The following is a 19,205-nucleotide window of genomic DNA, read 5'->3' as shown; positions in this document are numbered from 1 at the left end:
CTCTCCAAGATTCTCCCCTTAATCACACACTAAGGCTTTAACCTCTATTCCCTTCTCTCATAGTCATTCAAACTCCCTCCTTCCCATAGTCTAAACTGGAGCGATTTTTCTCAGCTTGCAGACCTGCTCAGCAAATCAAAATCTCTGCAACTAGTAAGCTACTTTCCCTTATTCCCAAGTTTGACACATCATGGCCTCAGCTTATCAAAGCACACATATACAACAAGAAATAAAGTGTTATGAGACTTCAGAAGGGAAATAATTTATTTCAGCTAAAGCTGATGGGGGTGGTGTTTCATGGAGTAAACTACATTTGTGCAGTAAAGGACTAACTCAGCAGACTTGGGTTGTTAGAATCCTGCATGTTCCAAAGACTGGACCAGCCTCTGGGAGATAACCTCCAAGTCCTTGGGATATCCTGCCTGATAAGAGTTGTTGTTTACCTGGGACTTTGAGTTACGCCAGATTGTTAACCAGTTTTATGCAAACATTGTGATTTATGGTGAAGGCCTTGAGCCATGCAGTGTCAGTTTGACCTCAGGAGAGGCTGGAGACTGAGTAAGTAGATCAGCCATGTGGGCACTCCATGCCTATGTGACTGGTCCCACTGGACACCAAGACTTGGTAAACTTCTCTGGTTGGCAATATTGTGTATATGTTGTCATGCATCGTTGCTGAGAGAATACAGTGCTATCTATATGAATCCACTGGGAGAGAACAAGTAGAAACAAATACTTGGTCTCTCCTGGACCCTATACTATGTGCTATTTTCTTGTGCTGATTTTATTTTATTTTTTAATTAATTAATTAATGTATTTATTTATTTATTTATTTTTGGCTGCGTTGGGTCTTTGTTGCTGCAAACAGGCTTTCTCTAGTTGCGGCGAGTGGGGGCTACTCTTCGTTGCAGTGCACGGGCTTCTCATTGCTGTGGCTTCTCTTGTTGCGGAACACAGGCTCCAGGCACACGGGCTTCAGTAGTTGCGGCATGCGGGCTCTAGAGCGCAGGCTCAGTAGTTGTGCCGCACGGGCTTAGTTGCTCCAAGGCATGTGGGATCTTCCCGGACCAGGGCTTGAACTCGTGTCCCCTGCATTGGCAGGCGGATTCTTACCCACTGCGCCACCAGGGAAGTCCCTCTTGTGCTGATTTTAATCTGTACCCTTTCATTCAAATAAACTATAGCCATGAATAAAACAGTTTTTCTGAGTTCTGTGAGTTTGTATAGTGAGTCTCAAACTGAGGGTGGTTTGGGGGAACACTAGTGACAACATTTTTATTTGGATTTTCAGTTGGACTGAATGAATACAATTTCAGAAATGTAGAAATGTGAGGGCAGAGGATGGAAACAGAAAGTAACTGGAACAGAGGTTATCTGAGATGGAGGAAACTAGAAGAATCTAGGAACATAGAGAACATTGTACCATGTAAAAGCATCAATGAACAATTCTGCCGAATATTGCATTAAATATATTTTTTTAAAGCCCATTACCTTGAGAAGAATAGACAGTAGGGAGAGGTAAGATTTAATGAAATGTCTTTCTCTGTAGGACTTACATGTGGAACCTAAAAAATAAACCAATCTCAAAGATAATGTGAAATTTACAGGTTAGTTCTGGCTAAAAAAATAAGATAAATAGATTATACACAGCAATTCTAAACTGCATTAAGCTAGAATTTCCTATCATAAATAGGACCTCACTGGACATTTCTTTAAAAGTACTATAGGAATAAAAACTTATTTCACTATAGTCTTTAAAATTTTTCTCCATTAAAGTGGGTGATTCTGTGTTTTGGGAAGTATATAATTCCCTTTTTTTATGGATATGTTTCATGATTTTATAAAACAGAATTCAGAGTTGATCATGAATCAGAAACTTAAACACCTACCAGAATAGAGAGGGGCCGATTGCCTTACAGTCAGCAGGAAAAACAAGCAACGTGAAATAAATTTACACAACTAAAGGAAGCTGTATAGCAGAGTGATTAAGAGGATGAATTCTGCAGTCAGATTTGCTCAGTTTAATCCTGGCATGTACTTGGGCAAGTTTCTAATACAATCTGTTCTATGTGTTAGTTTCCCAGTCTGTCGGTTGTGGTTATTATATTAATTTCACACAACTGTAAAAATTAAATTCTATGTAAAGTACTCAGATTTGTGCTTGACTCATAGTATACACCCACCATGTAATAGTTTTTTTTTTTTTTTAGATTTTGTTATGCTGCATTTTCGTTTTCATATTTCTCAAGATATTTTTTGATTTTTATATTGGTTTCTTTTTTGACCCATTAGTTGTTCAGGAGTATGTTGTTTAATCTCCATGTATTTGTCATTTTTCCAGTTTTCTTCTTGTAATTGATTTCTGGTTTCATACCATTGTGGTCAGAAAAGATGCTTGATATTTCAATCTTCTTAAATGTATTGATACTTGTTTTGTAACTAGTATATGATCTATCTTGGAGGATATTCCATGTACACTTGAAAAGAATGTGTATTCTGCTGCTTTTGGATGGAATGCTCTATGTATGTCTATTAAGTCCATCTGGTTTAAGGCTGGTGTTTCCTTATTGACTTTCTGTCTAGATGATTCGTCTATTGATGTAAGTGGGTGCTAACGTCCCCTACTATTATTGTGTTGTTGTCAATTTCTCCCTTTATTTTTGCTGATATTTGCTTTATATACATAGGTAAGTCTATGTTGGGTGTATACATATATTTCCAAATGTTATATCTTCTTGTTGAATTGATTCCATTATCATTACATAATGTCCTTCTTTGTCTCTTGTTACAGTCTTTGTTTTAAAATCTGTTTGTCTGATGAAAGCATTTGTACCTCAGCTTTCTTTTCTTTTTCATTTGCAATGAATATCTTTTTCCCTCTCCTCACTTTCAGTTTGTGCGTGTTTTTAGATCTGAAGTGAAGTGAGACTCTTATAGGCAGCATATAGATGGGTCTTGTTTTTGTACCCATTCAGCCACTCTATGTTTTTAAATTGTTGATAGGTTTGTACTTATTGCTATTTTGTTCATTGTTTTCTGGCTATTTTGCAATTTCTCTGTGTTCCTTTCTTCTCTTGTAGTTTCATGAATTTCTGTAGTTTTATTCTTGGATAAGTTTTATTCTTTTCTCTTTATCTTTTGTGTATCTATTATAGGTTTTTGCTTTGTGGTTCCCATGAGGCTTGCATGTAACAGTCTATCTTAAGTTGATAGCAAGTTATGTTTGAATGCATTTTAAAACTCAGCATTTTTGCCCTCTCCCTCAACACCCACATATTTTATGTTTTTGTTGTCAAATTTTACATCTTTTTATTTTGGATATACCTTAACTAATTCTTGTAGTTACAGTTACTTTAACTACTTTTGTCATTTAACCTTTATACTAGCTTTACAAGTGATTAATCCACTACCTTTACTGTACATTTACTTTCACCTGTGAGATTTTTACTTTTATAATGTTTTCTTGTTACCAATTAGTGCATTTTCTTTTCAGGTTAAAGAAGTCTCTTTAACATTTCTTGTAAGGCTGGGTTAGTGGTGATGAACTGCCTTATTTTTTTGCTTGTCTGGAAAGCTCTTTATTTTTCCTTCAATTCCTAATTATAATCTTACCAGGTAGAGTATTCTTTTTTGAAATATTTTTCCTTTCAGCACTTAAAATATATCACACCACTCCCTTATGGGCTGCAAAGTTTTTGCTGAGAAATATTCTGATAGTTTTATGGGGCTTCCCTTGTATGTAACAAATTGTTTTTCTCTTGCTGCTTTTAAGATCCTCTCTTTATTTTCAACTTCTGTCATTTTAATTATAATGTGTTTTGGTTTGAGTCTCTTTGGGTGCATCTCATTTGGAACTCTCTGTGCTTTCTGGATCTGGATATCTGTTTCCTTCTGCAGTTCAGGAAAGTTTTCAGCCATTTATTTCTTCAAATAAGTTTCTGCCCCTTTCTCTCACTCTTCTCCTTTGGGACCCTTATATATGAATGTTATCCTGCTTGATATTGTCCCATAGGTCCCTTAAGCAATCTTCACTTTTTAAAATTCTTTTTTCTTTTTGCTGCTCTTTTTGGATGAGTTTCACTGTCTTGTCCTCCAAATCACATATTCTTTCTGTTCTCCATCTGGTCTGCTGTTGAACCCCTCCAGTGTATTTTTTAATTCAGTTATTGTATTCTTCAGCTCTTTGACTTCTGCCATACATTCTTATATTTTCTATCTCTTTGTTGAAGTTCTCTCTGTGATCATCCATTCTTCTTCCAAGTTCGAGTCTCTTTATGACCATAAATTTTAAACCTCTATCAGGTTAATTACTTATCTCCATTTCATTTAGGTTTCTTTATTTCTGGGGTTTTATGTTGTTCTTTTGTTTGGGACATATTCCTCAGTTTCCTCATTTTGTTTGACTCTCTGTGTTTGTTTCTATGTATTGGGCAAGATAGCTATCTTCCTCACTCTTAAAGGACTGGCCTTGTATAGGTGATAAATCTTATTGTTTAATCTTGTCCTGGCTTGGTTGTCTCTTGAACTGTCTCTCCAGTTGTTTCAGACCTGTGGGGCCCAGAAGCGCAATCCCCCCGGCTACCAATATCTGGCATTCAAGGAGCATCCCCTGTATGGACTGTTCATGCCTGCCAGCTCTCATGGGGCTGCAGGTGTGGCACAGGGGGTGGGTCACTTGCCTACCACCTCTGGCTGGGCCACAGGCAGAATATTTAAAAGAACCAAGAATTTTAATGTTTTAAGAAAATTTTCAAAATGTTAAAACATTTTGTAACCAAATACAATATACTGGTAGGTCAACTGGATCATAGACTGATAATTAGAAACCACCCCTTTATAGATAAGAAGACTTCTTCTAATGTAGTAACACCATGACTATTTAAACATCTAAAAGTTAATTTGTAGAGTAGATTCAGGGAGAAGATGTTTAACTATATTCATTTTTATTTTATTGATTTAATAGAAATAAGGAAATAAACAGGAATTATTAGTAAAATCCATCACCTGAAAAGCCAAAAAGTGTTCTTCCTTGTGAACCAATTCTAAAGGCATTCTAGTTTATCTAAATTACCTGGAAGAATAGTAGTAATGACAGTTCTGTAATCCCTTTCCTCTGTCCCTCCTTGGGGACACCACTCATATTAATTACTACTTTAAATAAATTAACACCTCTCCACCTCACCTTCAGCATAACACAAAACTAGAATACAGGAAACCAAAGAACTATCAAGCTACATTTTTATATTAACACACATTTTTACAATTAGTTTGAAAATTTTTAACTATGGCAGCAAGGGGTTCTGTGTTGACTATCAGTGAAATCTGCAGGTTTGTCAACTCGGAACATCTCAGAAGTCCAACAAAAAGTAAGACAGACAGGGGCTTCCCTGGTGGCGCAGTGGTTGAGAATCTGCCTGCCAATGCAGGGGACACAGGTTCGAGCCCTGGTCTGGGAAGATCCCACATGCCACGGAGCAACTAGGCCCGTGAGCCACAACCACTGAGCCTGCGCGTCTGGAGCCTGTGCTCCACAACAGGAGAGGTCCGCGCACCGCGATGAAGAGTGGCCCCCGCTTGCCACAACTAGAGAAAGCCCTCGCACAGAAACGAAGACCCAACACAGCCAAAAATAAATAATAAATAAATAATAAATAAATTAAAAAAAAAAAAAAGAAACACAGACAGACTGAAAGAAAGACACTGCCATCCGACAACTACAAGAAAAAAAAACCTTTGAACAACCAAAGCTAAATTTATTAATCTTATTGTATTACTGCAGTAGGATAAAATTACCTTGATAGAGTCTTAGTAATGTCCCAGAAAGGGAACGTCAGGTTAGGATATTTATAAAATTTCAGAGCCTGAGCTTAGTGATTTTAAGGAAGGTGTTTCAAGAAAGAGAATTTGTTAGGATTGCGTAATTATAGCATAATAGCTTTGGATTAGTTGGCACAGTGAGCAAATGCCTTGAAGTAATTCTTGATAAGCAACCAATTAATCCTGATAAGTAAGCTATTTCAGTTGGTTCACAGTCTTATCTTTCAGGAGCAAGTATTTTCTGGTCAAGTAACTAAGGTGATTTTGCTTATTCTCAATATTATTTAACATATAGATAGGAAAGTATGCCCAGTCCGAGTACTGTCCAACATAGAGACAAGAAATTATGTTGACTTCGGTTTTCAAGTGGTATAAGGGTAAACTTTTATTTTAAGGTCAGGTTTTTCATCCTACAAATTCTCTTAATGTTAAGCATTTTTTATGAGGAATAAACTATTATATACATTATATACATTTACTGAATCCTAGGATAATTTTTATTTTTATTATTGTATTGTTTAACGATTTTTATGGTAAATTGTTTATTGAAATATCAGTCTATTAAAACATCCACTCAGTGAGAGCTAATAAACCTGAATGTAAAGAAGGTGTATATTATGTTACAAATATTTGGCCACAAGCATGCACTCAGCATTTTTTGGAAAAAAGAAATCATAAAATATGATGAACTACTATATGCAAGTGAAAGGAAAGAATAAGAATCACTTGTCCAACTTGATATTCCAGATGTTATTTCCATGTTTTATTTTCAGTCTGGCCAAGTAAGTTGGAACTGAACTAAGTAAATAAATATCCATTCTCCAAACTTTTCTTTTTTGCAAGTAGTTAGCCTAGTGTTATGTGATTTCGACCAAGCTATTCATACTTTTGTTGTAATGCTCACAGCAAAACATTCTAAAATACACATCGCTTTATAAAAAAGTTTTTACCTGTTACTTGGTAAACACTTGATGTTTACATACAGAATAGTAATTGATTAACACAAGACTGTTATTCACTTCAGAGTTTTCTGCTGACTTTATAAATAACAAGAACATCTTTTGAGTGCTTTAAAATCCTGAAGCCAAATTTAGAGCACTGGAATATTTACTTTACATACATGTACTTGTTTCCTCAAATGTGAAAATTAAAATTCTGTACAGATATATAAAAGTTGTCATTTATATATTTAAATATTTGTATTAAAAGAAAGGAAAAGAGTTTCTAATGTGGATTTTAGATAGCACATTTCTATGACTTGAAATGAGGAACTATGAAGAAAATTATCTTTTAAATAGTTTACAATGTCACTGTGGTTTCAAATGATGAAAAGTTAATTCCAAAATGAAAATCATTTACTCCCATCACTGGGAAGAATGAGGATGTCACTAGACCTCAGGGATCAGTGAAAACGTGGGCTTGATTCTGCCAGGACTCTCATTCCACTCTCAGCTTTGCACTTATCTTTGTATCAGTTTCACTTTGTTGCACTACTGAGCACTTTCATCTACATGGTAGGAAAAATAGTCATCAAGAGCTCTTGAGCTTCATAACTTTTGGCTTCCATTACCATTAAGTTTCTTTCTCTATTTCCAGTAAGGGAAAAAATGACTCAGATGGTTTGGTTTTGGTCAGGAACTCTCCGCAGGACCAATTATCTGTGGCCAGTGATAGGAACACATAATACATTTGCAGTTCGCAATATAGCAATACAGATGTGAGTGGGTGGAGGGTGATTTTTGGATAAAAGACAAAGATACTAAGTCAACTATACCAAAGATATTGTTTTCATCTCATCTGAATAACAATAAGCAGTCTTCTCTGAAGACATATCAGTTACACAGTATTGGTTAAGATAACAGAAAAATTGACTCAAACTGGGTTAAACAATGTATATCGAGATAGACAGAGAAAACATACATGAAAAACCTAGAGGTATACTTGGTATAATCCAACAATTCAATAATGTTTCTAAGAGCTCAGTTACTGTATGTCCCTCTGCTCTGCCTCTGCAGTGCAGCTTGAGCCAAAGGAGGGCTGTGCTTGTGATTGCAAGATGATTGCTATAAGCTCTTCGACACAGATATCTTTGTACCAGCATTCCCACCAAAAGTCCTCTTATTCACTTTTATTATAACAACTTAGACTCATTTCTACCCTGGAAATGTCGCACTTGGCCAGGATACTGGAACGCTCTAACTGGTATGTCCTCTGCTTTTGGAATTTGGAATGGAGTCAAATGGATAACTAACATAATTTGGGGGCTACTGGATATCAAGAAGTAGAGGAGTGCTTACTGGGAATGTAACCTAGACTATCTGTCACACGTCCATCCCTTTATTGTTATCTTTTAATTATTCTATTGCTGTTTTTTTTATTTGACTGGAAGATAAAATTTAACTGAAGTCATCATCGTTAAGGCTTAAATATGTAACTCACTCCTTCTTTATAGGAAACCAAACAGTTATGAAATGCTGGTTGTTGATCAAATGCTTGATATTTCAATGAAAACTCTTAAGGTTAAATTAAAACTCACAGTTTATATTTGAGACTAAATTACTCCTATTCTCTCTTTCCCATTCTAAATCTTTGGGAAGACACATTTGGGTATGCCTGAGAGAGAATGAGAGAAATAGAACCAGGTCCATGGAGAGCATCCAACTCAGTTTACCTGTCTCAGTAGAGGGATGAGGAGAGCCAGCCTACCTTAGGTGGCAGCAGGAAGTATAAGAGGAGTCAGAAAGAAAAGAGAAAGCACTCTGAAGGAGGGCTGATTTACAGGATGGTGACCTGTCCATTTATGCTGATCAGGAACCAACAACAGATTATCCCTTCTCTCTTGTGGAAGACTTCAAAAAGGAATGAGGAGAGAAGCAAAATCTCTCCCCTCATTACTTCCCTGCACGAGGAGAAAGGGCAGAAAATTCCTGTGTTTAAAATTTCTGTGAGGAAAGAGACAATATTTCTACAAACTGTAATTGTATTCACACTTCTTTAAGTAACAAATCTCATGTTAGGTAGGAGACCACAATTATGTATGTATGTATGTATGTGTATATATCTATATATACCTCTCTATATATAGTTGGCCTTCATTATCTGTGGGTTATGCATCTGTGGATATGGAGGGCCAACTGCACTCTGCCACTTTATATTAGGGACTTGAGCATCTGTGGATTTTGGTATCCAAGGGGGTCCTGAAACCAATCCCCCATGGATACAAAGGGATGACTGTACATACTTCTCTTTTATCCTCTGTAAATGGTGCATGTCTATATTTACTTTGAACTTATATTCATTCAATGACTGATTTAGAACATGGGAAGTGGGAGACAGAAAGAAAAGATCAATGATTGAGCTGGCTGAAATGGGACCTTTGCTGGAGTTAGAGTAGGAAGAAGGGAAATAGGCAGAAACAAATTTGTCGACCAGTTTACTTACTGTATTGATGAACACCATGTACATTTTCATTACGGACAGCTATTCCTAAGGCTTGGGAGTTTATCGATCTATTTGAGAGTGAAAACTCTAGCTAACAGAATTTAAGTTACTAAGTTACTTTGTCTTTTTTTTTTTTTTTTTGGTCTTTCTCAGAAGTAATTCATCAATAAGGCCCACTTATATGTACAATGGGATTATGATGCTTGGTAAAGAAATAAACAGAGAATAAAACCTTGGCCTAAGCCCTGAAAATGCGACACATCTCCTTTTCACTCCTTCCATCATTATTTAGCATTGATTGATTGATTGATTGCTTAAGAGGCATCAATCGTCATCAGAGGCAAGGAATCTAGTCTCTCAGGCCAGTAAGTAGTCATCGTATAAGTAAGTACTGATCCCTGGAGATTTTATAAAAGCAGATTTTTTTTCACTCTCTCCCCTAATGAAATTTCCTGATCTTGCTATATACTACATTATTTCATCTTAAAAATCTCTAGTGGAAATGAGGACTCTCTGTCATAAGTCACTGGATATGCAGGACAACAGGGCACACAGGACTACACAGTGGCCTTCCTAGGTTTTGTCACTTGCCTAGATTAATGCTAGAGCCAAAATATTAAAAGAAAAGACTCATAGGACAGTTGGTTCTTTAAATGTAGATGTTTGGTTCTTTATGTAGAAAGGCTGGTCAAGCATGGAGGGCTAGGCAATAGGCGATTTGAACTGCAGTATGTCAAGCTTAAAAGGGAACAGAAGGTCTTTGGCAGGTGTCGAATAATTATAGTCAAGACCATTTCCCACAGAGCATTGATAGACCTTTGTTTTTCCCCTTCACCTCACCACGTTGCTTTCTGGATTCCAAGCGAAACTCCTCTGACTAAGGACAATATTTCCCTTCCTCTCACTATTTAGTTAGGAATTACTTCACTGGCTTGTCCAATCTGTCTCTAACTTTGTTCTTAGAGGTCACCCTTGCCAGATCTGTCATGGAAGCTTGAGGCTTTATAGATGGTTTTTTCCCTCGAGAAATTGACTAGTGCACATGACTGGACTTAGTTTTCAAGTATTTCAATGTAAAGTCTACCACATTTAAAGCTAGTTGATATCAAAACAATTTAAGGAGAAAATCACAATTTACTTCTTAGGGAAAGGAATATCAGCAATCCCTGTGTTAATCTTTTCTTCTATAAGTGAAAAGAAAAATGTTATTTTGGTATTTGACTTCTAACAAGATTCCACATCCTGTCACCTCAGTTAAACAAATTAAAGGACCTCCTTCCTAAGTTTTCTATTACTTTATTTATTTTGCTTCATAGATAGCTATGTTAGTCAATTACTCTATTCTAATGATTCTAATTACCATGTGTATTCTGAGAATAGAACTCTTATTACTTGATCATCACAGTAAATTTAGATACTTTTCTATTAAGAAGAGTGTCAATTCAGATGCATGCAGTTACGTTTGGAGTGTTATTAAATATTGATAGTCATATAGTAGTCTAATTTTAAAATAGAATGGGAAATTAACTCTGGCATAAAAGTTAATATCTGCTATCTTCCCTCTGATCACTACTCAAGTTCATTAATGGATGGTGGCATTGAATAGATATATGGCTACATAACAGCAATGTGTTCTTTTATCTCCAGTTGGCTGTGTTAGAATGGGTGTATTAAACCAAAATATCTTCACATTTTGGGCTCATTTGTAAAATTTGGTATCTAACTAATTAGGCAGTTTATCCCAATGAATCATATCTCTTAGCACTCATGACCTGTTTATCCCCTCCCCTTGAAGCTGAGCTGGGCCTGTAACTTGTTTGAACTCTTAGAATATGGGGAAAGCAACTGTCCAGGTTCTGCCTAAGACAAAAGAAGGCCTGGGAGCATCCATTTTTGCACTTGGATACCCTACTGGAGATACAATGTGAAGAGAGACTCCATGAGGAAGGGAGGTTCTGAGGCTACAATGAAGAGAGGAAGAAGCTCAGCCATCTAAGAGACCCAGTAGAGCTCAGCCCCTAATAGACCTATCAGCTGAATGCAACCTCATGAAAATCCACTGGCAAGGAGATCTGAAGAAATAAAGTAAAAATAAAATGGCAGTCATTTGAGAGTCATAGTTTTTTTGGGGGGGGGGTTATTATTTAGTAATAAATAATTAGAACATGTAGAAATAGCAAAAACTAAATATCTCCCCACTCCCTACCCTTACCCTTATCCTCATCCATGTGGTATACAGTATATGGATTTAGACCTTTGAGCTTTGATGCAGGCAACTGGAGTCTGGTGTTCATCCACTTCGAGGATAAAGTAATGAGATACATTAATTGGACAAAACAGGATCAGGAGTCTCACTGAATAAATCAGGGATATTACATATGGAATGTGTTTCTCAAATAAGATCCCCTCTAACAGGCCCCCTTCACATTTCATGAAGTAGTTACTATGTTGGCTTGAGAAAGTAAGAAATTATGGGCAGACAGGATGTTATAAATTTTTAGTTCTTAAAATCCTTGTGAGAGTCAGTTTCTTTCTCTCTCTCTCTCTCTTCCCCTCTTCACCCACCACCTGGCCCCTCATTTCTTTCTCTCTCTCTCAGTTAATCTTGAAAGGGATATTCCTTATAATTTCCTAAAATTCTGCCTGCCAGTTGTCTTAGTTTTAATTACTTCACTACAGGTCCATACAGAGACACTAATTGTGTGTGTGTGTGTGTGTGTGTGTGTGTAAAACTGGACACAATGACTTGCATATGCCAAAATGGCTTTACAATATGCTCTTTGGCTGTGTACTGAATACAACATGTTGGATGTATTTTTGTCTAAAAAAACTCAGGCTAATTTCACTATTTTGATAAAAAATGAGTGGGTTTTGCTGAGAATATTGAGGGCTCTCACTAGATTAACTTTTTAAAACACTTGCACATCTGTCAAAAACACTGATTCTTATTATATTGACTGTAAAGCTAACTTTTTATGACTAATGAATATGATTAATGTGATGCATATGATGAAAGCTCACTATATTAAATATCACACAGGAAATACTTAAGTATCAAATTAGAAATAAAATAATAATTGTTTTTAAAATTTTAGTATATATGAAAATCACCTGTTTAGTATATGAAAATAATTCTTGAAAATGCATAGCACTAGGTCATACCTCTAATTTCTAATGAATAACATGTACCATTATAGAATTTCATTGAAACAATGTTCAAAGCTATTTAGTAACTTAGTAAATGAATTAGCAAGAATAATTAAAATATGATATGAATAAATTATATTTTATTTTTGCTTAGAATTCTTGTGGTACTAGCTCAGTAAGAAGTCTGGTTTCTATAATACGTTGTTAGACCTCTACTCATGGGTGTATCTGCAACCTCTACATTTTTGGCTTCAGTGTTCTGTTTTCACTGCATCCTGAAAGTTGACTTGAATTGATTATCATTTCAATTGCTGTTTTCCTGGTTTAATATGAATAATTGTTATATTTACATAATACAATTTCCTTGTTGTGGTTTTTGGCTTATTCCTACTGCGTGTAAAGATGCATATTTTCAGCAACAGAGTTTTTAAACTATACATTTTATTAACTAGATTTTTACCATATTATCAATATTAAAGTTGATATAAATAAAAATATTTTTTAAATTCTTGAACAGTGAAACATCACTAGTGATATAATATCTATGAATTTGTAGTGTCTCTAGAAGTTGTAATGTAGTATCAAAGGAACAGTATTCAAATTATTTGGGTATTTTTTTAATTTATGGGGGTGTCATTTAGTAATATAAGATCATGCGTTAAGTTTATATCCCTTATTAAATATTTATTAAATAATTCATTTACGTTGGTACCAAAATGTTATATTTGTATTTATACTGTTATGAAATTATTTTATCATGGGATATGGAGGATGTTTAAAGACACAGTGTCCTGAAAGGAAATAGCACCTTCAGTTTAGGCAGTTGCAGTAGAGTTCACTAAAGGCCTATTTAGGAAAAGCACAGGATATAGTACAGGTGTAGTACTAGCAACAGTGGAAGCACTTACAATGACTTGGAACATGGGCTAATACGGTTATCGGAATCCAGAGAGGACAACTGTATGGAAATGATTTCCTTCCAGGAACAGAGGCTTGATAGAGGGATAGCAAATCAGTAGGGAGAAAGCTGGGAGAATAAATACCTTAACCTCATTCTGACTGGTGTCCATCTCCTAAAAATGCTTCTTGTTATGCTAACCCAGGCCTGAAGGCAAGGGGGCCCACTATGTAATCCATAATGGTCATCTTTCCAGGGTACAGAGGATTATGAAGAAGGGTAGAGAGCAAATCTGGAAAAACAAGTGAAATTATCCAGAACAAATGGGTAACTTAAAAAATTTTGGAGAACCACTGTCTTAATAAATTGGATATTCATATAGTAATTAAAATCATGCCATCAGTGTATTCATAGACTGTATTGGATGTGCATTGCAGGGTTAATTTCATTGTAAAATTTAAATACTCATCTATCTAAAAGCTGGGTATTGGTCCCACAGCATCTTGGATACCTTCTAATTAAAGAACTCTACTAAAGTCTTATCAGTATTTTAAAGGACTTTCTCTCATTTTTCAAGGTCACTTAACACTAATTTTATATCCTGAAAAAATTAACAGTTCTATATACTTCAGATTTAAATGGGAAGTTACTAGGGGATATCATTATTACATTTTTTGAATCACTGATGAAAGAATGACATTTAAAAAATCACATCTGTGTAAACTTTCAGTAGGTATTCATCCATGATATTAATGAAGCATGCATGTAATATAACTGAAAAATCACAAAGTAATGAGTATGTTTGCATACTCTACTCATGTATTTTATAAGAACAAAAAGGAAAATAGTAAAATTTCCTATAGTTATGATAGTTTATAGGTTACATTTTGTGATCTTTATTTGATCAATGTAAATGGTCCTAATCATAGTGAAGCTGGACTTGGTATGCAATAACTAATTTGATAAATAGTTTTAGAAGAGAAAGGTAATGAAAAAAAAGAAACTTCAAATTTTAGGTAGGTGGATTGAAAAATGTGTACAATTATTGGCAGTCTCAGTGTTAGCCAGTGGAGACAGATAAGATTATCTTAGATCACAAATGGTTTATGGATCATCATATAGTCAAGTTAATACTGGGCTAGGAATCAAAAAAGAAACACAAAATTGATTTCTTCGTATAGCCAAGTGATCTGGTTAGATAATACAGACATGTTGCCCTTTATTTTTCTCTCCATAAATTGATGGATTTTGTGATCATGTGCCTTCCGTTTTAAATTATTTCACTTAAAAGTTTAAAATATTAACATTATTATGACAAATTAACTTCAAGTTTCTCTTGCAACTTGGAAAGTTATAAACTAAACATACACATTTAAAAAAAAAATTCCCAAATAGTTTGAGTCCTCCTCAATTATGGAAGAAGTCATAAATTTAAACAGATTTTAGCTAATCTTGAATCTAGCTTACTGGACTGGGGAGCTATACCTTCTTTCCTTTCAGTCCTGTTTTTCATTCCTTGGATTCTTCATAGTCTGTTTCTTTACTTTTTTTTTTTTTTTAAAGAATATTACCTATTTATTATTTCTTCCAACTCAACATGGTGATTCTATATTTTCTCCTTATAACCCATGGTTCTCTCTGACCAGAAACATCAGCATCACCTGGGAACTTGTTAGAAATGCAAATTCTCAACCCAGAACAATTGAATCAGAAAACCTGGAAGCAGGGCTCATATTGGTTTTTACTTTCCTAGCAATGACCTTTTCCCTCTTGTCCACTTAACAAATTCTTACCTATTTTTTAATGATTTAGTTCAGATACTATCCATTTATAACATAACTGTAGTTTCTGCCTCTGGAGGAAAGGTTTCTCGTAGTGATCTTTTTATCCCCAGTGTCAAGCACCGTTCCCCAAGCACAGAATAATTAATTAGTAATCAACAGGGCTGGGACTTCACTGGTGGTGCAGTGGTTAAGAATCCGCTTGCCAATGCAGGGGACACGGGTTTGATTCCTGGTCCAGGAAGATCCCACATGCTGCGGAGCAACTAAGCCTGTGGGCCAAAACTACTGAGCCCGCGTGCTGTGACTACTGAAGCCCATGCGCCTAGATCCCGTGCTCCGCAATAAGAGAAGCCACCACAATGAGAAGCCCGCATACCACAACGAAGAGTAGCCCCCGCTCACCGCAACTAGAGAAAGCCCATGCGCGGCAACGAAGACCCAACACAGCCAAAAAAATAAGTAAATAAAACAATCAATAGGGCTAACTTTATTATCCCTTTGAATTACCTGAAAAGATACAACAGTATGAAAGAATGTAATACATTTGGGTAACTGCATAAAGAGTATAGTGTTTTATGCCCCCAAAACTCATGGTCATCTGGTAAGGTAAACAGGAGGTAGACCAGAAAAAGTTGATAAGACATGTTAAAGAGTTTGGACTTAGCCTGAAAGCTCTATGTTAAATTTTAGGCAGGGCAGAATGTCAAATAGTTAATGTTATGGAAGGACCACATCACAGTGGTACTGAGGTTGGGAATAACTAGCTTCACTTCGTATATGTAAATATAGGAAAAAGGAATATCTGAGACAAAGAAAAGAGCTGTTTAGATTCTTCCAGCTTCCTCTCAATCCATGGGGAAGGGTGCTAAGCAGTGGGGGCTATCCTATGGTTTATGTTCTAATACTTAAATTTAGGAGAGGGAACTTTACCAGATAAAGGCAGAAACAGTGAGACAGAAAAATATTTTTGAGAACATTGAGGGTCAGTCTGAGAAAACCAAGATCAGTTGATAAGTCTAAAGAATTGGAGAAGACAAAAATATCATGATCAACTCCAAAAACAATAGAAAATACAGATCTGGAATAAGGAAAAAAGTTGAACATGAGTGTAGGTTGTTTGCAAATTGAGGAGATTCTATATGAAATTATCTTTATTGTAGTCACCTCACCCACAACATATGTCAATGGGCCTGACTGGTTTAATGTACAGAATCAAGGAGGGAAACATTTGAATAGAGGCTCTGAATTAGAAAAAGAAATGAGGCATGCATGGAGAAGAGTAAGTCATACTTCAAAAACTTGACACATTTATGATGAGCTAAACATGACAGAAACACATGAAAAATATTCTATGTTTATAAAACTCAGAAAAGAACACAATATACATTCCTTTAAGTAAGATTTATCAGAATAGCAGGGCTAAAATAGTAATTGCCTATTTAATTGTCTCTTTTATGAGAGAATCTGAAAATACAAGCAGTTTCTGTAACATCAGTCACATGTTTGATAAAGGATTTAAGTAGGTCTAATGATGAAATGTTGACTCAGTTAAATGTGACATCCACAAAACTGATAGAGAATGATAATTCCAACATATTTGTTTTTCATTTACCAGCATAATAAAAACACTGTTTTTGACACTGTATGTATCAATAATCAGAGCAGTGAGTCATGTGTAATAGCAAAATGATGCTTTGCATTTCATAGTGTCTTTCAAATTAATTTTCCATGGCAGCATCATTAGCTCCAATTTATAAATCAGAGGGTACTGTATACAACTATCAGAGTGAACAGACAGATTTTGAGTGGGCCTGAATAGTGACTGCTTCAGTGTTTTTGAAGCATAAATTCCTTGCAAGTCTATAGCTTGTCCTCAAGCTTGTCCTGGATTCATTTTCTTGTTCCTGGTATGTTTCTCATTATTTACATACTGGAATGGGCCATGAATCTGTTCTGGATCCCTCAGCATCTGCATTGGAGTGACTCATAAATAGAGAGTTTTCTTCCCTCTATACTTTTACTGATTAGTATGAACACCTGATATTGTTCATGTTACTTTGTAATCACCTTTAATTCTTTCTGGTCTTAGCAGTTGGATATAAACCTTAAAAAATGAAAGTTAATGATGATTATTATTAGTTCATAATGGTCTTGAAGTTCATAGTTCATAATGGTCTTGACATCTTAAAAATGATTGCCCTATTTGGACATTACAGTACTCCTATCATGTAAGTATGATTTGGGGTGAATATAAGGAAACTTAATCTCAAAAAGTTTGAGTAACTTGTCTAAGATCAAACTGTAAGTGGCAGAGCTAAGACTGAACCAAATTCTGTCAAATGCTAAAAATTCCTTTCCCACTATATCAAAGAATTGACTACACAGTATAATGATTCACTTTAAGTGGCTGAGAAATGTTGCCCTGCTCAATGTTATGATTCAGAGAAACTAGAGAGGGTTTCTCAGTGCAGGGTCTTGGAACCAGGGAGATGAGTACTAATTTAGCACCTTAATTTCCTCAGTATGTATATCACACTTCTTTTATTTTCCTTATGATCTTTCTACTGATGGGAAATCAAAACAACTTTAGTGACACTAGACAATGAAGACTGAATTTTTAGTGACACTGGACAATGAAGACTGAATTTTCATTTTTTCCATCAGATGTTTCAGCATTTGTTCTACCATATAAACTTGAAAAAAAAGGTATAATAAACAACTTATCTGGATTTTCCTCAATGGAATATGATAGTGTCCTAAGTGATTTATATTTATTCCCCTCAAGAAATGGAAGCAGCTTTTGAAAAATATCACATATTCTTTTTAATCTCTAGCTGGAATCTCTAAGTTTTTTTTTTTCCAGTTTGAAGTGAAGAGATAGAAATTTGAGACAGAAAATATTGAATCATTATACTTACTAGTGGTTCATTACACACACACACATGCACACATTTGGTGTTCTGTCCAATTGAGAATTAAATATCTTAAATTTTATCACTCTACCAGCATCTGCTACGTATAGAGTATTTCATTATATCAAACAACTTATGAGGATGCAGTTTCCCTTATCTCTGATATTCTAGTCTTTTTGATCCACTGACCAACCAGCCAAGCTATTCTCCATTCCCATGAGTCAAACTATATTCCTACCTTGGGCTCTTCTTCTTTCCACACAAAGTGGATGGACGAAATAGTATCCACTGGGAGGACTTTTTTTCCTAACTGCTAGTTTCGGGACTGCTCCTGATTTTGGCTTTAGCACAGCAATCATCCTTTATTGGTGTGCATCCCATACTAAGAAACGCTTCTACTAAGCAAGCTTTGCCTTTTTCCTCCTTCATTAGTTAATCATAAGGTAACCCAATGTGGACATAGGTTTGTGCTGAGGAGGAAGTCACAGTGTGACCGTAATGGATGACAGGGAGGTTACCTACTCATGTATTTGTGTTCTTTGGTTCTTGCTTGTGATTGATCTTGAATGTACCTCTTCCACCTAATGATGGATTTATGCTGGGCCACCTATGCTTTTGACTTGTTGGTTCTGACAGAAACTGGATTATGAAGAAGTTCTGATCACATGGTTACTTGATGTGTCAAGTGACAAATCTTGATATCAGATTCTCTGTCTCTACAAGGCCCATAGCACATCAGAACTATTTTTGTATACTGTACAATTATATGCTGCAGATGTCAAAAACTGGGCCCATTAGCTTAGAGTTCTAAGTTGTGATTTTCATATTGAGGTTGCCATGAGCTCCACATAGGGTATTTTCCAACAGCATATAGACCTCTAATGTCTGTTGACTTGGATTGTTCAAATGACAGGACATGGGGCTTCCCTGGTGGTGCAGTGGTTGAGAATCCGCCTGCCAATGCAGGGGACACAGTTTCATGCCCTGGTCTGGGAAGATGCCACATGCCGCGGAGCAACTGGGCCCGTGAGCCACAACTACTGAGCCTGCGCGTCTGGAGCCTGTGCTCTGCAACAAAAGAGGGCGCGATAGTGAGAGGCCCGCGCACCGCGATGAAGAGTGGCCCCCGCTCGCCGCAACTGGAGAAAGCCCTCGCACAGAAACGAAGACCCAACACAGCCATAAATAAATAAATTAATTAATTAAT

This window comes from Balaenoptera acutorostrata, chromosome 16 (genome assembly GCF_949987535.1).
Source record: "Balaenoptera acutorostrata chromosome 16, mBalAcu1.1, whole genome shotgun sequence".
Classification (NCBI taxonomy): domain Eukaryota; kingdom Metazoa; phylum Chordata; class Mammalia; order Artiodactyla; family Balaenopteridae; genus Balaenoptera; species Balaenoptera acutorostrata.
This window is presented reverse-complemented; position numbering follows the sequence as displayed.